Source organism: Pygocentrus nattereri, chromosome 2, assembly GCF_015220715.1.
Source record: "Pygocentrus nattereri isolate fPygNat1 chromosome 2, fPygNat1.pri, whole genome shotgun sequence".
Lineage (NCBI taxonomy): Eukaryota > Metazoa > Chordata > Actinopteri > Characiformes > Serrasalmidae > Pygocentrus > Pygocentrus nattereri.
The window spans coordinates 30,298,837-30,325,920 of NC_051212.1; the positions used below are offsets into that span (position 1 = coordinate 30,298,837).

General features: G+C 38.8%; 1 protein-coding gene and 1 long non-coding RNA gene across 3 annotated transcripts in view; one reads left to right on the plus strand and one right to left on the minus strand.

The window, feature by feature from the left end:
- The window catches only part of LOC108436215 (ADAMTS-like protein 1), a 164,235-nt gene that overhangs the window by 101,322 nt on the left and 35,829 nt on the right, over nucleotides 1-27,084 (minus strand). The gene's annotated exons all lie outside the window — the stretch shown is intronic.
- LOC108436217 lies at nucleotides 7,304-9,624 on the plus strand. Its single transcript, XR_001858505.2, has 2 exons — nucleotides 7,304-7,615; nucleotides 8,058-9,624. It is a non-coding gene; the product is annotated as an uncharacterized LOC108436217 (long non-coding RNA).

The following is a 27,084-nucleotide window of genomic DNA, read 5'->3' on the forward strand; positions in this document are numbered from 1 at the left end:
TTTGCCAGCATTTCTTTCCAAATTGTAATGCTGATAGCTTTACATTACAGTCTTATTGCGCTCACCTGCACTTTTATGATAATGAGATTTTTGTGTAACCCTTTCACCTTGAGTTGGAGGAAAGTAATGGAAAAGTTGGCAGTTTTGCCCATGGTGGTAAATTGCAACCAGCATGACTGACACCGGATATCCCATTCCCATTCTGAAACTAAACCAATCCTCCCATGGGATGCCGTCTATATACCAGGCATCCAATTTTTTTTAATACCTTTTGTTAGTGAGCTGTGCATTGGTAGCAGAATAACCCACATTGTTTAATGTGACATGCTAACAAGTTTGATTCCATCTGTAAATACAGTTGTTGCAGAGTTTTATAACATTTGGGCACTGGTGAGTAATTTGTGGTGGAGCAATGTTAGAGGCCAATGTAAAACAGGACTAAGTAAACAGGAGGCCCATGAAATGTACAAGTAATCCAGAAAAACATGGGAATGAGAATTAAGTCTGTTTCCACAGGGATCTATAAGATCCTCCCTCTACTGTTAGAGATGTACAACAGATCTGTCTTAGCAGATATACGTCTTGAATATGCTGAATAATATTTCATGGCCCCACATGACAGAAGTAACCAAAAAATGTGAAAATAAGACTAAAACCATGTATAATATCCCTAATGCCTGAAATGATTTAATATCATGACTGACAGGTCATTTACACTAGATGTTGGAATATTGCTGTAAGCTTTGACAGCATTCAACCACAAGCATTAATGAGGTCAAGTGCTGATGTTGGATGATTAGTATATTGTGGTGTTCCATCACTCCAGAGAGCACAGTTCAACTGCTCTATAGCACAATGTTGGGGGCTTTTAAAAAGCTGCTTTCTCTTTAGCAACTACTGTAAATCTGTTTAGTGATGCTTTCAGGACAATAAGGTTGTGTGCCTTAATACTCCAATTGTGCCAGAAACAGATAGAACCATATATAATGAAGAAACCTTCTAATATGCGATATAACATGGTCATCAGATTTCAACAGCATAATGCTAATTTCTGCAAGTGTATCAAGGAGATTTCCAATTATGGTAGCATCAAGCTAGCCATGGAGAACATATTTCAATTTCTTACATTTGTAAACAAGAACCATTTTATAGTCTTATTTTCAGTAGACTTTAATTTGGCATTAAACTTTGCATAGCCACACCTCCTACGCTCCTACAGGACCCCGTCCAGTGGAGGGTACGGCACAATATATACAGACACAGTTTTTGTTTTGTCAGTGGAACTGGATGAAGGGACAGAAAAAAAACAATGCCTGTTAAGAAATCCTATTTACACCAGCTAGAATCTGTCAGCATGGTGTCTCTTTCTCTGTGCCACTGTGCATCACCCTTAGGATTCCAAACTCTTGATCCGATTTGACCCTTTCCATTTTTTTGCTAAGCAAAATGAAACCATTTAAAACCATTGGCCACATTTCACCAATCCAAAGCTTCAGGCACCAGTTTTAGTAAACATGGCTACCATAACATAGCCTGTTAATATGTTTGAGTTGCTCATTTTAAATCTATTTGATAGAGCATAGACAAATTAAATGTTAAGCCGATATAATTCATGTTTAAACAGCACAAATATCAGACATTTTAATGAGTATTCTTGAAAGGGTTTTAGAATTGCATGTGACAGTGCTTTCATGTTACCTCATTTAGTTTTACGCCTGGATTATTACTGTGGTAAGCATTTTAATTATTCTGGTTTCAGGTCTGAGGCTAAAGGTCTGTATATACTGGCGCGTAATTTTACTAGACTGTTTTACTTTTATTTATATCTACTATTATTTGAACAGGCTGGCTTTGATAGGGATCACATGGTCTTGTGCTGTAATAACACCCTTATCTCAAGGTTGATATGCTTGATGGCAAGTATACACATTGTCCACAAGTCATATTTCATCATATACTCAATTCTGTCTGGCAATTTGTCATTTTCAATGCACAGCCTCTATAAAACAATGTGCATGTACATACATTTGACAATTTATTTTTTTTGCAAGGACCGGGCTTGTTATTACACTCAATTTTAGTAGGTTAAAGGTTATCCACAAGGGGGAGCTACAGACACTTGGATATCTTTTCTGAGCATCATTAGAAAGAAAGAACTTGCAAAAATAGTATTTATGGACACATTTTGCGATTATGGTGAGAAATATTTATTTCACCATCTAAGTTGCGGATGACCACAAAAAAAGCAGCACGGGTGTTATGGACGGGAGGTAGTTAGCATCAGTGACAGTGTGGATGGGGCAAGGCAGCAGAGTCCAGTATAAGACCGGACTCCTTTGAGCGGTGAAAAATAACACCGCCCTCCCAGTTGGTCGATAACAGGAAAATAAATGGAAATTCCTAACATGTCCTGACTGCACACTACACTGTGGAATTGGAAAACGAAGTATAAGCTCTTTGAACATCATTTATCTCTCTATCTGTCTACAACAAAAGAGGGTACGGACGAACACAGCAAATGCTTGTCAGATGAATATATATGCAACATCAAAAGCTTCTCATAAGGATTTGTGTGCCAGATAACATTTTTGAAGTCATTCACTCAACCAATAGTATTGGGTGTGTGTGTTATTCTGGCAAATTATCACATTTCAGCAGCACATAACTCCAACTTGGTGTTGAAGGTACAGGCTACAGTTGAACACATTCTTGGCTACATGATCGTGTTTAACAACTTCCAAGTGCTGGTCTACTTTATACACCTCATATAGCCTGAGCCCTCAAGCAATTATAGGATATTATATGGTATATATCTTATATATTAAGGCACATGTAAGACTGACACCCAATGCTCGAGTACATTTTAGACGGCCTCTATAAAAGGCAGCAACAGGAGTATGTATAGACATGGAATACAAGATGAAACATCAAGTTGATCAAATGTCCCTGCCATACAGCCATCAATAAAGGGTAGGAATGGAATGTAACCTCAATATGCTGCAGCAGAAAATCTGTGGGAGATCTGTTTGGTCCAATTCTTGAAGCATTTTCAGACATGTTGACACCCAGCTGACATTTTCAGCTCTTGTACTGTGTATGTTGGGTCACAGTCAACCTTGAAACAGTCTTGCAAGCCAAACTTCTGCCAATCGGTGCTTTTCACTACAAAATGTGGCCAAGAACCACCTACCTTTTCAGGAAGATGCCGTTTGACAGACATACCAAAGAACCAATCACGGCCCTCTGATTTACTGGAGGTGACTGTAAAAATTCCCATGGATATATCTTCCTCTGAAAAGCGCATTTTTATCACAATGTCATGTGGAGGCAACTGTTTGCTTTTGCCGACTAACTTTGATAAACATGATGGAAAAAGTTACACTGAAGTGCATATACACAGATGTGTGGACAGCCGATCAGAAAGCAACTGACAGAATCCTGATAGCTGCAGCCAGCTCTTTGTGCAAACGATATCAAAATGCCCCTGTTTCTGTGTGGGTGGAGCATCTATAGATGAGATTAACCTTGAAATGATTTTATGTTGGCTTCTTATTGAGCATTGGACAAAACAAGCCATTCAGATATGACTTCAGCAAATTTTCAGACCAAATTCTTTAGGGCTATGGACAACATATCCCCTCAGTGTTGAGACAGAAAGAAGTGGCACTTAGCCTTGTCCTGATGACTCCATCGTGCATCCACATCACACCGTCTTTCAATCAATCAACAAGCCTTTATCCAAAAACAGAGGCTGCCGAGTGAAACCTGGCTGAACTGAAGCCTAATAGAGCATGGCAGCCAAGTCTTCTCCAGAGTGTTTAAGACAAATTTATCAAATTCCCTTCTTAACGTCTTGCTTAAGAAAACAAGTCGGCTGTTAAAATCAGATGTCATGGGGCCTGTACTCCCACTGGACTAAGACGTTAAGTGCTGGCAAGAATCTCAACGCCCCTCTTCTCTTTAGACAACAGTGCTCTCCCTGGAAGACTGTGTTCCTCTGATGTGCTTCTGTTATGGCATCATTTTAGACCTTCTGTTAATTAATACTGCACACATACACTGCACCCAAACTTATTAATCTGCGCATCTGTAATAAAGGAAATCTAAGATAGACAACATATTAAGCAGATTATATGAAGATGCACCATTTCTTGAAAGGAATATTTTGACTGAAATGACAAGAAAACACCCATACCAAGAACGGCTTTGAACAGGCTTTGAGTCCTAAGAGGGGCCTAAAGGTAACTAGCAAGTACATGGCATCATTGGAATACCAATGGGATATACTTGCTTAGAATGAAGTCCCACCTAAAGAGGACCACTGAATATGGCAACCTAGCCAAGGAACATGACCCTCGACACCACGTGAGAAGATGATGAGTGGTACATGTGTGTGAAAGCAGGTATGTCACAGACAGGGTGGGCTATGGTGTGCCAGTGGCACTGATTTTCTTCTCCAGCAGGATTGGATTTCAAAGTGCGAGAACAGTGCGTGGACAGTGAACGGGAAGTGAACCCAGGGCACGATGGGCCTTCAGAAGAACATAATCAACAGTAATAACACCAACCTGATATTATAATTGGTCTTTCCTGAAGGGAGGTGCCAGCTACCAAGCCTGGAGGGAAATGAGAGTGAGGACTACACCTTCTCAGCACAAGCCTAACGTGGGCTTCTGTTTCATGCATGGCCTCCTTTGATTAATAAGATCCCTTCCACTGTTTTGATAATGGCGCCCTGCTTTCCACCCTGCTCCTGACCGTATGAAATGAAAGAGGAAGAGGTATTTGTCTAATCTACTTTCAAAGGGATCAGTGCAAGATTTCTCTTAACACATGAGCGATGAGGAATGAAGAAACCCTGAGTGATGTCCACTGGTGTTCCATTCTCAATTTCGTTTTGGATACTTCTGCTCTTCTTGAGTTCTCTAACATTACAGCCCTACTCTTGCTGAGGTTGGATCTTTATCCATGGACAAAACTACCATGTAACTATACTGCTTTCTGTACTCATGCTGCACAAACATGCACCACAGATTCATACTGTGATGTATAGGATGACTTTCCACATGCAAGCAGGAATATACAGGCCAAGATTACAAAAGCCTCAATATGTACTTGCTACAGAAGAAACAGCCATGGACACCAATGATTAAAGCAGCGATAAAGGCATACATCTCTGGAAAAATGACAGGGTCTTGGCTGGCTTGAGGCAACATTACACCCCTCACTGTGAATGTTCTCCTGGTTACAATTTGCACTTCAAGCATCACACCCAAAGAAGGAGGAGCTGCAGCCATGAAAGGAACTGCACGAAAAACACAAAGGGAGCTCTTTTCATCACTTTCTCTGATTCTTGACACAATGTTTGGTTATTTTGTATTTTTGCTCTCACCGCAGGGCCCTTTGATGGTGTACCTACACTTCTCATAAAATTTTTTCCTTGGCTAGAGGAAGAACAGAAATCAAGCAAGTGTGGCAAAGTGAGAAGCATACAGTGTGTGGAAGGAAAATTAGAAAGGAAAGATCTGCCACACAGTCTTGGATGAATAGCTAAAGCTGAACTAAGATTCTGTAGATCTCTACAATCCTCCATCAGCGTCTGCTGTTTCGTAAGGTCTAAAAATAAGTAATCTGTCTCCCTCTCCAGACTAACTGTCTCTGTTAGGATTCATTAATCTTTTTCGTCCCATACCTTTTATAGCAGGCGTCTCTACCTTATGGCCAAGTCATGTAAAACAAGCCTGTGTATGATCTGAGGATGCCTTGCATGGTGCCAGTCTGTCCTAGGACAAAAGCAATTTGTGACGCTGTTGGATTTTTCGCCTCTTATGGAAAGATGAAGCCATCTCATCTTGACACAGCCTGAGCAGGGAGGTGGGCACTTGAAGCGATGATGACTTGCACTTCTTTTGCTCTCCAGACCACAAGCACCTCACAGCTCGTTCGTCTTCCGCTGTTTACTGGTCAGCATTCCTGAAGGGCTTCCGCACTGTAAACTATGTCTGCCATGCAAACCTCTGGCAGTCTGTCTGTCCACCCCCACAGTTCCTAACATTTGCACTTGAAGAATTTAATTTAGATGGTCATAAAGGGTAGTGGCACTTGTTATGCTTAAAGCAGACATATGTGTACCCCTATTTGTCTTGGTATCGACTTGACCTCAAGTGTGGTTTAACATCGTTTACATGTAAACCAATACTGTGCAAAAACTTAGGGACTATTCTATATTTAAGTGAAAATGGGCATTAAATACAAGCTACTGCTTTTTCAGGAGATACAAGAAATATAAGATAACCCACTTGCGTAAGGAAGGAGAAATTCAAAGAAAAATGCATGGAAAAAAACTGAGTCCAAAATCTGATAAACAGTACATAAAGCTTTTATTTTTGAGAGAAAATCAAGCTCTTCCTTCAAATCTGAAAAAAGTTCACAGGTGTTTCTGTCCATCCTTCCACTGTGACAACTCCGAAAGTGGGTCTGAAAGGATGCGTAGCTGTCAATTAGATGTTACTGAGAAAAGGAAATATAATTGAAGAGCCTCTGCAAATCAAAGAAGCTCCTGGTGTTCTTAGAACAATGGACTGGCCAACTAGTCTGGACCTCAGCATTATTGAATGTGGAATTACTTGGTTTGTGAGAAGCCAAAAATGCAACTAACTGTTAAGACTCAACTTTTGAGGAGTTGGGAAAAATATCCTTGTAGATTTCTACATACTGAAAGAACTATATTACATTTAGCTGTTCAGTTTTCCTGCTTTTTTTACTTATACTCAACAGCCTTAATAACCTTCCGCATAGACATACACCACTGTAACTGTGCATGCTCTGATTACATTCCTGGGAATTTTATTAGCAGAGCTATTGTACCTTTATTGCAGAGGTAACATCTACCCTAGAAGCGGTTCCATAGAATGTGGTTAAAATATAACAGCTTGTGAATTGCAGGTTTTTCTTTTGCACTGGTATTAGCAAATAAGATGTTATATTTTAATCAATTTTGCAAGTCAAAAAAGTCAGAAACAAAAAAAATAGGCTGTCAGGGCTGAAGACTAAGAGCACTAGAGACAGTGTTACTATCAGGTTATTATTGTTCAACTGCAAACACCTGGATTTTTTTTTTTTTTTTTTTTTACTGAACACCTGATCTAATTTAAGTCCTAAAGAAAGGCACCAGCAAACAAAGCTATAAATAGGTTAAAAATACTGGTTTGGTCAGTTTGCACTTGCGCATACCAGTAGCTACAAGGAAGCTGGCACAAATATATTCAAGGGTTGGACTTCAAACATAATAGTGTGGTGTGATGTCAGTCCACTGAGGCAGAGAGTAGTGTTTTGTGATCTTTCACAGTTCTGTCAGATTTGAAGATCTGAGCAATAGACTTAAGTGTCATAACAGACAAAGGAAGAAAATGAACGATGTGAATTGGAATTCAACTGATCTGGGAAAGAGGAGGAATTCTAATGATGATACAGAAGAGCCGGAGGAAAGTTTTGGTGGCCAGGAAGACCGAACAGAGCTACAGAATAGAGAGCTTCAGCTACACAAGCAAGTCCAGAGAGAGCCATCAAAAGAGTTGTTTGAAGATTTTGGACGAAAGAAAGGCCCCAAAATAAGGTTAGATAATAACTCCATTATAACTCCATTAATGTATTATAGTGAGAGTTCTTTTGCATTAGATTTAAAGTCTATTAAATTCTCAAACATAGCTTATGAACAGAATATGCTCTATTTTATATTTTCTGTCAGTTCTTAATAAAACAAGCTAAAAGTCTAGTGAGAAATAAGCAATGATCACACTAACTTGTTTGGTCAGTGCACTCTTTGTTCAACAACAAAAAAAGCTTAAAAAAAAAAAAATTCAGCCCTGGTGCAATACTGGGGCAAATTCATTCAAGACAACAGGAACTACAGCAAGTTACTTAAAGGGGCCTTTCAGTAAAATGAACAAAACACATAATTAAGTCTGTATTAATGAATCTTTCATGCATAGTGGTGAGATGCTTATGCTTCTCTTGTTTATGTGTTTTTTTTGTTTTGTTTTTGCTATACCTTTTAGAAGTGCGGAGTGACTGAGATTTCTGAAAGAATGGAAAATGGCCATGCTGGAAGCTTTGGAAGAGGTTTCTTTTTCTTTTTTGTCCTATGGACAGACCAACCACTTCAACTTGACTTTATGAGTAAATTCAGAGGCGCCCAGCTATACAACAGAAACAGCCATGGAACAGGTCAAAATCTTCTTGACTGGGGAGTGAAACACACAGAGTGGACATAGAATACCGAAAAATACAAGTCAAAGTAAATTAAATTCATGCTCTGTCCAAACACAAGATTTCATCTTTTTGGAACACTCAACGGCTCATACACAAGCTGGTAAAGGAGGAAAACAGATGCTTGGGGAAAGGAAAAGAAGGCATGACGTTATGGACTTCTGCAAGTCGGAATTTACACTTTTACACTTAAACATCATATTGTTTTTTAGCATAAGAAGAAACTTGTGTCATAAAATCCTGAAAATGAAGATTTATTAGAAATCAACATGCAGTTCTTTGGGCTATGATGCAAAACTTTGAGTGATATTGTGTAGCATTGAGATGTGCCAAACAGCAAATGTAAGCCAGCCGTTAGCTTGCCCTAATTGCTTTATTTCTTTATTACAATCACGGGATGATATGGAATTAAATTTGCATAAGACAGTAAACTACTAGGGTCGCATGATGATAATGAAATAATATTGGTAGTAGCCGCTGTTTGCTTTAAAAAACAATATCAGCCAGATTGGATTCAAGTAGTATTTCAAACCGATATCGGTTAATGTATTTATTGTACTCCTGAGGAGCAGAATGTGTAGGTGGTTCTGGGTGATTGTGCTAAAATGTACATATTGTATTTATTTTTCTACTTTTGCAACCTGAAAAATTACTTTGAGTGCATCTCTATAAACAAAAATAATAAGATTCCAATATGAGATGTGAAGGCTTAAAGGATTAAATGAATAAATGAAAATAAAAATACAGCAAATCAGTTCAAATTGGTTGTTAATCCACCTGCATCGGTCCTGCATTGCTACAGTTACTGCTACAGATGCTCAGTTTGAGCTTACTGCCCTCACTTGCTCTGAATAATCTTAACCTTATTTGAAACAAATAAATTGGTTTCAAGCATAAGTGAGCATCTGAGAGTGCGTTCAGCCCTGATATATAATATTACATGAACTGTAAGAAATCTAAACCCCTGTGGGGGATGACTGAACTTGAGCTGAAAACCACACCACAAGATTTTGTTAGTGGGGTAAGGCATTTTGTTTGCAGTGACATTATGAATGCAGCAGTGCACTGAAGCAGGTGCTAAGTCCTTAAATAATGTTGATAATTTTGTAACTTTATGTGTATTTTTTTGGAACATATATGAATATAGGAATTACATGAACAAACTGCCAACCAGTAACAGCAAGGAACAGTGTAAATGAAATAAAAATGAATAGTCCCATCTACCTTATCCTTATTAAGATGTATTGGGAATGTACTCTGAATATATTACTTTTTTAAGAATTGCAATGGAATATGTTACTGAATACATTAATGACACTGTATTCAGTATTCGGCAATAAATACTTTTTCAAAGTATTCTGCCCAAAGTTGTCTATCTATGGACTTTAAAGCAGCACTGCATTAGAATATCTCAAGCCAAACTGTATATCTCTGATAGCCCTTTACATTTAACTACTTAACACTTTTCAGCTTCATAATGAGAATATAACTGCCTTTTAAAATGATCGCCTTATGAGAACCTCATTACTTACCATCATAATCATTCACATCCGCTGACTCTGCAAGTGCATGAACCAAAACAAGAGAGACCCCCCTCACCCTACTATGAGGAGATTTATCTATGGAGTTTTACTGGCCTCTCAGCACTACAGCCTCCTGGGTTAGGTCTCGGTTAGGTCTGCCACGATTGCCACGTGTGACTGCACACTTCCTGCATTTGACAGGAGTGACGGAGCACAGAGCAGAGGCCGTGTAGCTGCTCCTCATCTTAGCCACAGCGCGTCACGCTTCAGTCTACACTAAGATGGAAGCCATAATGTTCAAACTGGTCCCAGTTTTCAAACTTCATTGCTATTAGGTTTAATAAGGTCTGTAGGCTTTACTGCACCATCAGAATGTCTTGAGTATTGTTGAACACTCAAGTATTTAACCTCTTTATGCAGTGGGAAAGTATGATTACCTTGGCCATAATTTGCTCTTATTAAGCTAAACAGTTTAAGATGTTGCCTATTTCAATGAATAAATGAGAAGAAAATAATCTAAAATAGCAAAACATTTGTAGACCTGTGTCCCTAAATATCACCTTGAGCAGGAAAATGGATGTATACGGTTGTATGCAAATATTTGTAACATATCCTCTACAGAAAATATTTTAATACCCAATGACATTTTATTTATTGTTTATTGAATTTGCATATGGAAATGTTACGTCACCCCCCCCCCCCCCTCAATATATTAAACTCAGATGAGTGGATAAATATAAATTTAACCAAATGAGTGGATAAATATAGCCCATTTTGTTTAAGTGGTGGTTGATCCCGGCTCCCTTTCCTTTCAAAATGTAATCTGCATAACCACACAATGCAACCAAACTTGCTCTTGACACGAAATACCCACCAGCGACCAATTAAGAGGGATTTGTGTAGCACGCAATCGGTGTAGCTGGTGTGCTTTCAGCATTTGGGAAAACTGTTGGAAATATGTGCTGTTGCAAGTACAAAAAAATACAAACAAACAAGAGCAGAAGGCAGTTTTCAATGAGCCAAAGCTGCCTTCCACAATAAAACTGCACTGTACAGATATACCCAATATATGAACATATGCACCCATGGTTCATGCACCTCTAGCTGAACCTGTAAGCCCCTCTCTTTAGGTGGACCACTAATGCACAGTCCATGTCCACTGTTATGAGTTTTAAAATGCAATTATGTAACACTTTATCAGAAAGTACAGTAGCTGTTCACTGGTTCTAAGTAAGTGGGGCTCTGCAGTGCAGGGAGCAACAAATTTCACTTGTTACCACAATGGAGAAGGTTTAAAGGCCAAGCTCCACGTCAGTCTTACACATCAATCACACTGTTATAAAAGCGTCAATGTCATGGCCACCTCAGAGTGTTACCAAGTAACTTACAGTCCTGCTTCTTTAAAAAGCAAGGAAGTTCTCTCACGTTTCTCAGCTCATAGGTGACTATGCCTTTCGGATTTAATGCTAAATTGCACAGTACTTTACGGATCTCCTGTAAAATCCTTGACTGTTGAATGACCTATGTCCACACTCATTACTGCACCAGTATAATATAAGAAGTGTACATGGCTAAAAACCCTCCACATGGTGCAAAGTATGAAATCCAAGGCTCCAGGTCGACCTCTAAATGTTCTCTGGGGACAAATAAGCACAAATGAGAGCGTGATTCCCGTCAAGGCCCCACTTGTGTGAAATCTCACAATTCAATCCCAAGCGTTGGTTCCCAGACAGCACGCAGAGTCATGCTACGATGAAGGTGTTGACTGGCTGCAATGATCCAAAGAGGCTGAAAGGATCCAGTTTGGCTGCAGTGAAACCTGGACCTCCTGGTGAAATTAAGCAGGCAATCAACTCTAGACAGACAGTGTCATTAAAACTAGTGATTTAGTGCTTTCTCAGATCCGCAGAGAGCCACGAAGCCTGAGTACAGAGGAATAAGAGTGGTGTTTTCTGCCATGTGTGAGGAGAGACTATAATCAGCCACAGGAATGCAAATTGGAGACTGGCTTTGAGTTTGTCATTCAGTCAAACAAACATAATCAGCAGAAGAGATTATCTCTTAAATATTCTGTAGCCGTCCCTCATCAGCACCTCATCTATTTGGTTTTCTACTTATCCTCTAAAAAATTAAGCTTTCAGAAAGTGTGTATGACCTTGCCTGACTCCTGAGGTAGCCAGCGGCTATTCAGCACAGAGAAGGAAATGGTGTCATGCCAAAATGACGTAGATGGTTGCAGTTCCCACGGCAGTGTGACAGATCACAGTGCAGAGTGTGCAACATCTGCGCAATTCCCACACAAGGGCTAGTGTCACTTCCTAAGGCTGGGTGTGCACTATACAACTCTTAACATCTTAACAGATTCCTAAAACAGAGACAGAAACCTAAAACTCATAAACTTAAAACTTGTTTTTTTTTTAATGTTGTGAGGAAGCTCACACTAGACGACAGGGCAAAGAGAAAGTATAACACATACAATGAGTTTGGGCAGCGAATAAGAACTCAAACTCACAGATTTCCTCAGAGATCACATGATACAAATAAAACTAAACATGTTTGACTGGACCTGTGGAAAAATGCAAATTGGGGATTAATATGGGGTGAGAAGCCCTGATACAGTGAGAGCTGGAGAAATATTTCACTACAAACTTTCAGCTGAGCTGAAAGTGCTTTGATGTCTAGGCCCACACATTATAAACATGATACCAGCTCTTGTTTGCCTGTTTTACATGTAGCTCCTCTGGCTCCATGCTTCGCTGTTTAGGAGGTGTGCATGCATGTCACTTTGCCCTTTTCTTCGCGCTTCTAGCTCTCTGATTGTTTGATGTATCATGAGAAAACCTCTGACTTTCTCAAACTACAGGACTCGTGAACATTTTGAGTCATAAATATCAACTATGTCTGATAATATCAGACAGCCTCTGATCACTTCAGAGTTTGATCGGAAGGCTAAAGATCCACTTGTTGCTCCTCACACTACCAGATCATCAGTCGCTTCCAATTGAGCACCCAGCCTAAAAAATCACATCATATTGTGAAATTTTGTAATAAAAAGGGCAAATCGGGCTTAAAATCGGGCAAAAACGTGTACTGTAGGCCTAGCTTAAGATATTCCAGCTTTTCCTGTAAACACTATATATCCAAAAGTATTTAGACACATTCTTATGTTGTGAACTCACCTACTTTCAGGTGCACTCGTTGCTGACAGTAGAATAGGATGCTGTGTAAGAAGGTTACAGTTCCCCAGCACTGGGATGTTTTGCAGTGGAGTTGTGTTCTCTGGACTGATGGAGTTCCATCAAATTGAAACAATCTACTAAAGTCTTCCATGCAAATGAACCCAGGTGCGTCGTAATTCCACATTACCACCTTTGATTTCAGAAAAAACATTGGATAACCAGGTGTCTACATACCTTGCACACCAAGCTATGTCGAAGGCAAGAGAAAGATATCAAACACTGCAGACATCTTGAATCCCAACACAAGTGGTAACAGTTTGACTAATTTCCTCTGGCCTAGAGTCTTGCTAATATCTCACATAAAATATACAGACTACTAATGAATAACTATCAGTCTACTTCCTTTAAGGATATAATGAAATGCCTTCCATTCACTTAGTGTGGAAATGTCCAGACAGGCAAAAAAGTTGATGGTTGCAGGCCAGTTCTGCACCCAGACCTTACGATATAAACAACCCATTTCAAAATATCACTAACATTGTTTGTCAGAAAGGTATAAACACATTGGAATATTTCAACAAACCAGAAAAGAAACCAAGAAACCAACCAATCTCCAAGCCATTTCAGTTTCCAACATGTTCTGTTCAGAGGTTGTATTCTGGCCTCTCAGGAAGACTGAAAGGACACACTGTGACATAATCACTCTGCTTTCGATTATCCGCCTAGTTTACATCTTCCATCATAGTCACTTAGGTCAAAAATGCCATTTGTCTCTCCAATGGCAGCCGTGACACATGATGAATGGGTGGCTATATGTTATGTTTAGTGTTTGGGGTTTAAATGCATTGAGACTAAGACCTTTTTACGCTTGCAAATTACACAGCAATATAATTCCTAAGACCATCTTACCATCCCAAATCAGTGGTTTCTGCCAAATTTGCTACAGTGAAGGATAGACCCTATGTTCTGAAAGCTCTCCCAGGGCAGCTAAAGCCACCCTGCCTGTTTCCAAGAAAACCTTATGCAAAGGAAAATGTAATTTGGCAATTAATTAAAGAGGTTTTGTTGGATTTGGTGGTGTTTCCCAAGTGCCAGATGTGGTGGACACACAAGTACAGAGAGCAGGGCGTATAACACAGAATGGATTAGAGGGCATTCACCCAGCTTACTGCTGAAGGATCTGAGGAGCCAGAGAGGAGATAAGTGATTCCTTGCGAGCCACTCAGTTTGAGCAGTTGCATGAGTCACGCTGAATAGCAAGCTAGGTTGACTGAAGCATGCGCTGAGTAAGCATCAAAAAAACATTTTCTTTGGGTGAGGCAATTCCTCTTTAATAGCTGCTTGAAGAGAAGCCTATTAAACTTTTACTCATTTATTAGGAATAACAGACTTCTTACTGCAGCTGGTCCTTGTTCAGTAGAAGATGGACACAATTGTCAATACAGGTAAATGAGCAGTGGGAATGTTGCTCCTACTACGAATGTATCACTTACTGCATCTCATTTTTTCATGCTCTTTAGGCTGACTAGCATATGTATGTACAGACAATAGTAGTAATTAGTTACAATTTACTATATTACATGTGCTCAGGTAAATATGTGTGAAATACAACCCCAATTTCAATGAAGTTGGGACGTTGTATAAAACAAAAATAAAAACAGGATATAATGATTTGCAAGTCCTTTTCAACCTATATTAAACTGAATACACTACAATGTCAAGATATTTAATGTTCAAATGGATAAACTTTATTGTTTTTTGCAAATATTCACTCATTTTGAATTTGATGCCTGCAACACGTTCCAAAGAATTTGGGACAGAGGCAACAAAAGACTGGGAAAGTTGAGGAATGCTCAAAAATCACCTGTTTGGAACATTCCACAGGTGAACAGGTTAATTGGAAACAGGTGTCATGATTGGGTATAAAGGGAGCATCCCTGAAAGGCTCAGTCCTTCACAAGCAAGGATGGGGCGAGGTTCACCACTTTGTGAACAACTGCGTGAGCAAATAGTCCAACAGTTTAAGAACAACGTTTCTCAACATGCAATTGCAAGAAATTTAGGAATTTCATCATCTACAGTCCATAATATCATCAAAAGATTCAGAGAATCTGGAGAAATCTCTGCAAGTAAGCAGCAAGGCAGAAAACCAGCATTGAATGCCCGTGACCTTCGATCCCTCAGGCAGCACTGCATTAAAAACCGACATCATTCTGTAATGGATATTACCACATGGGCTCAGGAACACTTCAGAAAACCACTGTCAGTGAACACAGTTCGTCGCTCCATCTACAAGTGCAAGTTAAAACTCTACCATGCAAAGCGAAAGCCATATATCAACAACACCCAGAAACGCTGCCGGCTTCTCTGGGCCCGAGCTCATCTGAGATGGACTGGCGCACAGTGGAAAAGTGTCCTGTGTTCTGACGAGTCCACATTTCAAATTGTTTTTGGAAATCATGGACGTCATGTCGTCCGGGACAAAGAGGAAAAGGACTGTCCAGATTGTTATCAGCACAAAGTTGAAAAGCCAGCATCTCTGATGGTGTGGGGGTGTGTTGGTGCCCATGGCATGGGTAACTTGGACATCTGTGAAGGCACCATTAATGCTGAAAGGTACATACAGGTTTTGGAGCAACATATGCTGCCATCCAAACAACGTCTTTTTCAGGGATGTCCCTGCTTATTTCAGCAAGACAATGCCAAGCCACATTCTGCACGTGTTACAACAGTGTGGCTTCATAGTCAAAGAGTGCGGGTACTAGACTGGCCTGCCTGCAGTCGAGACCTGTCTCCCATTGAAAATATGTTGGGCATTATGAAGCGCAAAATATGACAACAGAGACCCCAGACTGTTGAGCAACTGAAGTTGTACATTAAGCAAAAATGGGAAAGAATTCCACCTGCAAAGCTTCAACAATTAGTGTCCTCAGTTTCCAAATGCTTATTGAGTGTTGTTAAATGGAAAGGTGATGTAACACAGTGGTAAACACGCCCCTGTCCCAACTTCTTTGGAACGTGTTGCAGGCATCAAATTCAAAATCAGTGAATATTTGCAAAAAACAATAAAGTTTATCTGTTTGAACATTAAATATTTTGTCTTTGAAGTGTATTCAATTGAATATAGGTTGAAAAGGATTTGCAAATCATCGTATTCTGTTTTTATTTATGTTTTACCCAACATCCCAACTTCATTGGAATTGGGGTTGTATACACCAGTCAGACAAAATATTATGACCACCTCCTTGTTTCTACCCTCATTGTCCCTTTTATCAGCTTCACTTCCTATATAGGTGCACTTCTACAAATACAGACCTTAATCCATCTGTTTCTCTGCATAGTTTGTTAGCCCCTTTTACACTGTTCTTCAGTAGTCAAGAATGTCAAGGACCCTCACAGAGCAGGCATTATTTGGGTGGTGGATCATTCTCAGCACTGATGTGGTGGTGGTGTGTTAGCGTGTGTTGTGCTGGTCTAAATGGATCAGACACAGCAGTGCTGCTAGAGGTTTTAAACACCTCAATGTTTCTGTTGGACTGAGAACAATCCAGCAACCAAAAATATCCAGCCAACAGCATGCTGTAGGCAGCGTCCTGTGATCACTGATGAAGGACTAGAGGATGCTCAACACAAACTGTGCAGCAGCAGACGAGCTATTGTCTCTGACTTTACATCAACAAGGTGGACTGACAAGGTAGGAGTCTCTCATAGAGTGGACAGTGAGTGGACAATATTTAAAAACACCAGCAGCACTGCTGTGTCTGATCCACTCATACCAGCACAACACACACTAACACACCACTGAACTGAGAGATTTCTCTGTGCATTGCATTGTGTGAGAATAATGTCCATCAGTACTGCCACAGTGGTTATCTTTAGTGTTAGTGTTATCTTATTAGCTCATCCGAAGCAGCACCATCTATTATTTATCTATCCTACTTTATCCTACTTATACTGCAATCACCAAAAGATTTCCCTTGACTATTTTTTGAATAATAAAACATCATGAAGTACATCTCTACTTGATGCTATTGATTTTTAGCCTTTTAGCATCAGTGTACCAGTTTGCCCTGTTTGTGTATAAGAAAGAAATATGATATATTAATAAAATAAAAAAGTTAAAAAGGGAATTAGTAATAAATATACAACTGCAACACAACATATGAACTTTGTCCAGAACTATAAGCTACCATTCACTGGTAACACTTTACAATACTGTTTCATAGTTAATAGGTAAGTAAGCAGGAACTAAGCAGGAACGAATAAGTAGTTCTGCTAAGTAGTTCTAACTACTCTTAAATTACCAAGGACTACTAGTTAACTACTCATGAAAAAATAATGAATGAATGATTACTGTAGTTCACTATTAACTAAACAATAACTACTGAGTCTCATAGAGAATGACTTAGTATCTATGGTTTCTTAGAATAAGAAAAAGAAAACACTGTTCTTTTCTGCAGGAGCACATGTGCCAGTGTTTCTTCTGAACAGTAGTTCTCCTTTAATGTCCTCTTGAGAGCAGAGTCAGTTGAAGAGAGGGCTCACAGAAACATCTGAATGTGTATGTGTCCTGCCTTCAATTTCACTTGGTTCTACATATTACCAAGTGATTATGTAATTACTGTATGTTAGATAATGATTGAGGTGTTGGTGTTCTTCATTAGGAGTTAATGATGATCAGGAACAATATAAAATGAACCACTGGTAACTCAATACTAATGAACTAGAAGTTGAAGATGATCAGGAACAGTTTTATAAAGTGCAACACATGGTAACTCATTACTATTAAGCTAGAAATTAATGACAAACTTGAACAGTATTATAAAGTGAAACACAGTATCTCACTATTAATGAACTAGGAGTTAATGATGATCAGGAACAGTATTATAAAGTGAAGCACATAGCAACTTACTATTAATGAACTAGGAGTTAATCATGATCAGGAACAGTATTATATAGTGAAGCACATAGCAACTTACTATTAATGAACTAGGAGTTAATCATGATCAGGAACGGTATTATATAGTGAAACACATAGTAACTTACTATCAATGATCTAGGAGTTAAAGATGATCAGGAAGAGTATCATAAAGTGAAACACATGGTACCTCATTACTATTAATCTAGAAATTAATGACAATCTTGAATAATATTATGAAGTGAAACTCGCTATTAATGAACTAGGAGTTAATGATGATCAGGAACAGTATTATACTGTGAAACATATAGTCACTTCCTATTAATGAACTAGGAGTTAATATCAGGAACAGTATTACAAAGTGAAACACATGGTAACTCATCATTAATAAACTAGGACTTAATGAGGATCAGGAACAATATACATTGAAACAGTAACTTACTATTAATAAACTAGGAGTTAATGATGATCTGGAACAGTATTATGAAGTGAAACATATGGTAACTCACTATTAATGAACTAGGAGTTAATGATGATCAGGAACAGTATTATAAAGTGAAGCACATGGCAACTTACCATTAATGAACTAGGAATTAATCATGATCAGGAACAGTATTATACAGTGAACATAGTAACTTAGTTCAATTTATATAGTGCCTTTCACAAACCCAATGACGCTTTACATCATCAAACAAAAAAAAAATAATACTACAGAGAGGAAAAAAGGAAGGTTTTAAACAGGGATTTGAAGGAAAACAGAGAAGAGCAATTACAAAGAGTGGAAGGTGGATTCTCTGGAAGAGAATTCCAGAGTTTGGGGGCAACAGCACTGAAAGATCTGCCCATGGTAGAAAGTCTAGTTGAGGGAACTGTGAGGAATCCAGCATTAGAAGATTGGAGGGCACGAGAGGGACATTATAAAGAAATGAGACCAGAAAGGTATGTCAGAGCCAGACCATGTAAAGACTTGAAGGTAAGAAGAAGCATTTTGTACTTGATCCTAGAACTAATAGGAAGCCAATGCAACTGTCGAAGAACAGGAGTGATATAAGCTGTGTGCTTGGTGGAGGTAAAAACCCTGGCTGCTGAGTTTTGGATGTACTGAAGATGATTGATTACTTTAACTGGAAGGCCATAGAAGAGTAAGATACAGTAATTGATGCAAGAGAAGAAATGAACTAGGAGTTAATGATGATCAGGAACAGTATTATAAAGTAAAACACATAGTAACTTACTATTAATGAACTAGGAGTTAATAATGATCAGGAACAGTATTATAAAGTGAAACACATGATATTTCATCATTAATAAACCAAGAGCTAATAATGATCAGGAACAGTATTATGAAGTGTAGCACATGGTAACTCATCATTAATTAACTAGGAGTTAATGATGATCAGGAACAGTTTTATAACATGAAACACATGGTAACTTACTATTAATGAACTATGAGTTAATGATGATCTGGAAAGTATTATAAAGTTAAACACATAACTCACTATTAAAGAACTAGGGGTTAATCATGATCAAGAACAGTATTATAAAGTGAAACACATGGTAACTCACTATTAATGAACTAGGGCTTGATCTAGAACTACATTAGAGGTAAAAAAAAACAAAAAAAACTAAAGAAATGACATAGTGTAGTACAAAAAATAATAATAGACACTTTGAAAAAAGTAAGAGTAAATAATGTTAATTTAGTCCTTTTTTGTGAAAAGTCCAAATGTGAAAACATCCCTGAGTTAGCTAAGTATATCACTGAAAATAATACAACCAAACAAAATGAAACCAAAATCTGTCATTACTACTGAAGGAGAAAGTTTGTGAGCTGAGACCAATCACAATATATTCTCCTAGTACATTAGTTACACATCTTTTTGTTTCATATCTGAGGCACAAAGCTGTCCTGATTTATGATGAGTGAATCAGACTCATGGCCGACCCCTGGGCTGCTAATGTGAGACTTTTGATTCAGAATCAAGGGTTTATTCAGATTGCAGCACTAATCTAGAGACAGAGTTAGCTGACTTTCTAACTACTCTGAGCTAAGGAGGTACGGTCTTCTTGAACAATGTCTGTTTTACCATGTTGTTTCAGAATTATATGCACATGTTAGTGCTTTAATAAACCTAAAGCTGCTTCTGATGTTCTGTTATGAGTGCATGCTAGCTAGCCAGGTACTTTAACTAATGTGAGCTAAGCTATGCAGTAAAATAGGCAGTAAAACTGTGTGCCTCAGATATGAAACAAAAATATGTGTAACTAATGAACTAGCAGAATATATTGTGATTGGTCCACTTCAGTAGTAATGAGAGATTTTGATTTCATTTTGTTTGGGTGTATTATTTTCAGTGAGATAGCTAGCTAACCCAGGGATGTTTTCACATTGGAAATTTATTTTCTCTTACGTTTTTCTGAATTTCTCTATTATTATTTTGTACTACAGTACATAATTTCTCCATGTTTTTTTATTCTAATGTAGTTCTCTTTATAATACTGTTCCTGATCATCATTAACTCCTTGTTCATTAATAGTGAGTTACTATGTGTTTCACTTTATAATACTGTTCCTGATCATCATTAACTACTAGTTAATTAATAGTGAGTTACTATGTACTTCGCATTATAATACTGTACCTGATCATCATTGTACGAACAAGAACAGTGTTTTCTTTTCTAAAAATGACAGGTAAGCAGACTGGTCTACCGAATACTGAAGTATTTTAGCAATTGTCCCATTTGTAGGCTGATGTGCAAACTGGTTCACACTGCCAAATATGAAGATGTACATTAGCCTTTTAAGGTTTCTGATCAAAACAAACACATGAGAAACACCAGTCATTACAGTGTGGTATGATGCCCCCAGCCTTCTCTGAGGATACGTGTTTCTGTAATAGAAATAGAGGGTACAATCCATTATATTGTAGAGATTGTACATTGTGTAGTGTATCTCACTACGGTTAGAAGTGTTGGAATACATAACATAACATTATTAACATTAACAGGTTAATAGTTCAGCAGGAACTTGGTCAGACACAGCTACCGAAAAATTAATGCTGATTTGATCAGTAATTTATGAGTAGGTATTCTAAGAAACCATAGTTACTAAGTCATTCTCTATGAGACTCAGTAGTTATTGTTAAGTTAACAGTGAATTACCCTAATCATTAGTTCATTATTACCTACTGAGTAGTTAAGTACTAGTCCTTGGTAGCTAAGAGCAGTTACTTAAGTATTAATGCAGAACTACTTATTCATTCCTGCTTAGTTCCTGCTTAGTTACCTATAAATTACGAAACAGTATTGTAACGTGTTTCCCCATTCACTTCACCCAAAGGCAATCATAAGAGGCTGCTTTGACCTTAAGGTTGAAGGTGATCATGATCATGATCTTTGGTTCATATCATCTCTTACTTTTAAAAACTATGACATTTCTACAGAAGAGCCAGGAAATGGAATTGCACACCCAGACTCGTTACACAAAAACAGAAACACTGGCATGCTCCTTTTACACAAAACCACAAACACGCTTCAATTGCCTGGGCACCAAGATGACAAATACTGCCCTCAGCCAATGATTATTATGAGCAAATGTCATAAGAACAGTGCCAAGGAAATAAAACAGGAGAGGGAGAGAGAGAGGGTGGGTTAAGCAGTGTGAGGCGATGGGGTTCATGATGCCAGCTGTCTGACAGCACTCCTTCACAGCTTTTCATCAAAATTCACATTTACTAGAACCACTGATTAGCACAAGGGGAGAACAGCACCTCTGAAAAGTGAGAAAAGAATGCTAGATTAGCCCACCCTAAATTACAAACATGCCTGATTATAGCATGCTTGTGCAGACTTGAACACATTTTCGAATCCAGCGTTGTGGCCACAGATTTCATAATTATACGACCTGTCACAAACAGCCTTTCCTGGCCGTCTCGTGCGGAGCTGGGACGGTATGCTGTGGTTTTGAGCAGTGCTCACCGTTGGAGCATTTTAATTAAGGGAGAGTGGGAGCGCATGGTTTTGATTCAGCCCTCCCTCGCTGTCATCTGTCCCACCTCATCATGGATGGTATGAGGAGGATTAGACTTGTCAGCTGGGCACTATAATGGTGTGGAGGCTGGGCAAGAGGTTTGTATAAAGCTTTTAGGGTGCCATGTGTGCACTGGAGCTGACAGTGAAGCCAGCTATACTGAGCTGTACTGTCTTCAGTTAGCATGTCTCCTTGCTATAGTGAACATGCTCCAAAGACATGAAGGGGCCATTAAAGACAGTGTAAATTTGGGATAGATTGCTTCAGCACCAAAATAACTTTTGAAATCAGACCTGCAGTGTACCATAATTATATTAAAAACTTCTGAGGGGGGCCTGCGGGGCACTGTAGTTTGGCGGAAACTGAATGAAAATATCTGAAGCAGAAACAAAGATCCAAGAAATGGAAGTGAATAGATAAAGCAATATAAGACATTGCACAACCATCTAAGAATTCACCCTTTGCAGGGAGATTGTATGTTCAATCTCTGATGATAGTACAGTCATCTATGGTCGGGACTCTCGCAGCACAAAGTTAGTTAATGCAGATGGCTGTAAGCTGATATAACAGAATTAGTAATTAGCATTTTTTTCTAAGCATTTTTAGCTGTTCAATGATGTCGTTTTAGGGAAAACTGTGTAATATAGGTAAAGTTGGGACGCTGTACAAAATGTAAATAAAGAATAATTGCATTGATGTGCAAATCATTATGAACCATATATTTAATTGAAACTACAAACACAATATATCCAATAATGAAACTGAGAAATTTATCTGTCTTTTTGAAAAAATATATGCCCAACTGGGGGCTGATAAAGTTATGTAATGCAAAAGAAAAAACAGGTTACAGGTCAGTAAAATGATTGGTTGCAAAAAAAAAAAAAAAAAAACATCCCAGAGAGGCTTTCAGAACTAAAGGCGCGAAGGGGTTTACTACTCTAGGAAAGACTGCATGAACAAATAGTGCAAATAATCAAGAATAATGCTTGTCAACGTACAATGGCAAAGAACTTAGGGATTTAATAATCATTACAATATCATTAAAAGATCAGATTACAAACAGACATGATCCTGTGGTGGAAATCACTGCATAGGCTCAGGACCAGTTCTGAAAGCCATTGTCTCAACAAAGTTTATTGATGCATCCACAAATCCAAATTAAACCTCTGCCATACAAAGAAGTAACCATATATAAAGAGGATCCAGAAACACTACTGCTTTCTCTGGGCCTGAGCTCATGTGGATGGGCTTAGGTGAACTGCAAACGTGTCCTGTGGCTTGATAAATCAAAATTTCAAATTGTTTTTGGAAATCAAATATGCTGCATCCTCCAGGCTACAGAGGAGAGGGTCCATCCAGCTTGTTATTAATGCATAGATCAAAAGCCTGTATCTGTGATGGTATAGGGGTGCATTAGTGCACATGGCATAAGTGACTTGCGAAGGCACCATTAATGCATTTGATTATTTTAGCTTGCTTATTTTAGCAAAACAGTGCCAAACAACATTCTGCACATATTACAACAGCATGTCTCCATGTCTCCAGTAAAAGAGTCCAGGTGCTAAACTGGGCTGCCTGCCCTCCAGACCTGCATTTGGTACAATATGAAATGAAAATATGACAAAGAAGACCCTGAACTGTTGAGCAGCTGTAATCCTACACTATATTTCCAAAAGTGTTCACTCACCCATTCAAATAATTGAATTCAGGTGTTCCAACTACTTCCAAGGCCACACAGGTTTATAAAATCAAGCACCTAAGCATGCAGACTGCTTCTACAAACATTTGTGAAATAATGGGTCACTCTTAGGAGCTCAGTGAATTCCAGTATGGTATCGTGATAGGATGTGCAACATCTACGCAACAAGTCCAGTCCTGAAATTTCCTCACAACTAAATATTCCATAGTCAACTGTCAGTGGTATTATAACAAAGTGGAAGTGATTGGGAATGACAGCAACACAAAGTGGTAGGCCATGTAAAATGACAGCATGGGATCAGCGGATGCTGATGCCCATAGTGTGCATATGTTGCCAACTTTCTGCAGAGTCAATCACTAGAGACCTCCAAACTTCATGTGGCCTTCAGATTAGCTCAAGAACACAAGAATGGCACATAGAGAGCTTCGTTGAATGGGTTTCCATCGCTGAGCAGCTGCATCCAAGCCTTACATCACCAAGCGCAATGCAAAGCGTCGAATGCAGTGGTGTAAAGCACCGCCACTCGACTCTAGAGCAGTGGAGATGTTTTCTATGGAGTGATCTTACAATACGATGGATGACTCTGGGTTTGGCGATTGCCAGGAGAACAGTAATTATCTGACTGTGCCTAGTGTAAAGTTTGGTGGAGTGGGGATTATGGTGTGGGGTTGATTTTCAGGAGTTGGTCTTATGAACTCTTATTGCTTCAGCAGACCAAGAGATTTTGGCCAATTTCATGCTCCCAACTTTGTGGGAACAGTTTGAGGATGGCCCCTTCCTGTTCCAACATGACTGCACACCAGTGCACAAAGCAAGGTCCATACAGACATGCATGTGCAAGTTTGGTGTGGAGTCTTAACCTCGACCTGATAGAACACCTTTGGGATGAATTAGAGCAGAGACTGCGAGCCAGGCATTCTAGTCCAACAACAGTGTCTGACCTCACAAATGCGCTTCTGTAAGAATGGTCAAAAATTCCCATAAACACACTCCTCAACCTTGTGGAAAGCCTTCCCAGAAGAGTTGAAGCTGTTATAGCTGCAAAGGGTGGGCCAACATCATATTAAACCCTATGAATTAAGAATGGGATGTCACTCAATTTCATATGCGTGTGAAGGCAGATGAACGAATACTTTTGGCAATATAGTTTGTCAAGCAAAAATGGGAAAACATTTCATTTTCAAAACTACAGCAATTGGTCTCCTCAGTTCCCAAACACAGTGTGTTGCTAAAAGAAGAGGTGATGAAACACTTATAAAAAAATCTATAACATTTCTCAGTTTCACCATTTGATGTGCAGTCTTTGCACAACATAACAGATGATCCATTTAAATGCATAACTGGTCATTTAACTTTACCCAGTCTGAGAGCAGCACATTCTCACTAGCAGGGCAGGGATGCAGGAAGTTGTTTTAAGCTGGGGTAGAGTGAGAGATATAGTCATTGATAAAAGCAGTTGATGATGTATTATCACATTAAATGTTTTTAGAAACAATTTTAGGCTGCTTTGGGACTCAGAATTGGCCTGTAACTTTGCATAGACTGCTCCTCAACCTGTTTGTGTTTCTGCTGCACATCCTCAAAACGGCCAAGAGTAGTCGAGGAAGTGATTCGGCATGCTGTAATGAAAATGCAGCAGTGTGAAAATATACAAATTAAACACCAACTCCACTCTAAAATAAGCACACATGACACTTAATCTATCATAAACCTCAGAATTTTTTATTATTATTTTAGCAATCATGAAATCTAGGGGTGTTGCAATACTCTCAGCACCCATACTTCACAGCAGCAAGGGGCTATATAACGCAAGGGCACAACCATTAACACCCAATCAGTCCTGAGATTTGCATTAGTGTCTTGCTGGCTTACCTCTCTTACCATTAGGATACCATTAATCCATTTAATACTCTATATTTAACTAAATATACCTATATTCTACTATTACTTCTTATTAATTATCAAAGAAATGGCCATTCTCCAATTTTTTTTGTATTACATAATTGATTGAAAGGCACTGTTGGAGTACTGGCCTATCCAAATGTAAAACTGATTTTAGATTTTTCAGAATCACTGGCTATATTTGCCTGGCTTACTTTGCAGGTTAAGTCACTTTATCTTCTGTCATTGCACATTTTTTTGCACATTCATTTTTGCACTGTGGATTAATTTTTATATTGCATCAACAGTCTCCATATTTATGGGTCATTGTAGCTTAGGTGTCTGTAACTTCCTAAAACAAATACACACAGGGTAACACAGCTACTTTTATGCATCTCATGTGCGCCTGTTTGCTTGAGGCAAAGAAATCAGATCCAGAAATGTCTACTACACTAGAAAAACTAAGACTGACAGCATGTGAATATCTAGGAGGCCTCTTTCTGCAACTATTCTATTTTCAATCTTGAATCAAATAGTGTGAATGATGAGAGCAGTGTCATTTAACGTTAACAGACTCTCATAACTCTTTAAGTACTCTCCTCTTTATACACTCTACTCATGTGCCAGTGGTAAAAGTAAGACCTCCCAGAAGCCCCATTCCACAATCACTATTTTCTTTGACAGAGACACAAAACCAATCTGGCAACCAAGCCCTTAAAGTGAAGCCACACGACTCCACAGGCAAAAACCAAGCAGGCTCTTAAGTGGCTGATATTGCAGTGACTAAAGGCTCGTAATTAGTTGTAGCAGAAAAAAAAGAGGAGACAACTAATCTTACATGGAGCCACTCCAGAACATTCCATTACGAGGCCAACATCAAGGGTTTGACAAATGCTCATCAAAAGTCATACATTCCAGCTCCAGCTCATTTATGACAGCAAGCCCCATTTTCTTAAAGGGGGCCTCATGTGAGTTAAACCATGAAAAAAGTGTGTCATTTTTCACAAGCCAGAACATCGAAGCTATTGCGTGAAAGCACCAACTGTTGAGTGCTGAAAGCTGCTGTAAACATAGTTTATTTCTTCGCTTATCTACTCATATTTCAGTAGTCTTCTTGAGCTGCAGCACTCTGGAGAACATGTGCAATGAGCCTAAGTTAGCTTGGCTCAATAGTGATTAGTATGCTAGCCAGCTAACTTCTCAGAAAGTAGAACACCCTTTTTCTTTGTGTCTTTGAGTAATTTCAGTGTTTCTTGTAAAACTGGAAATTAACAGCACAAGATTGAAAATGTACCACAAAATCATTCCCTGTTGAAATATTTTCAAAAACAACAATGATTTCTGCCTAAATTATGCATTATGAAATAGTGTACTTGATATTGGCGTAGGCTAGCACTATTCTGGGATCATCCATATTAAAACAGTATGCTCCTTGTTGTCCTTGTATTACCTCTGGTAATCCAAGCACCCTAACCGTGACCTTAGGGACCCTTTCATTGCTCTCCTTAATGTATTATATTGAAGTCTGATGTTTTGTTTGAAGAGCTAAAGGCATGTACAGCCTTGAGAACATGGGTCCTGGGTACA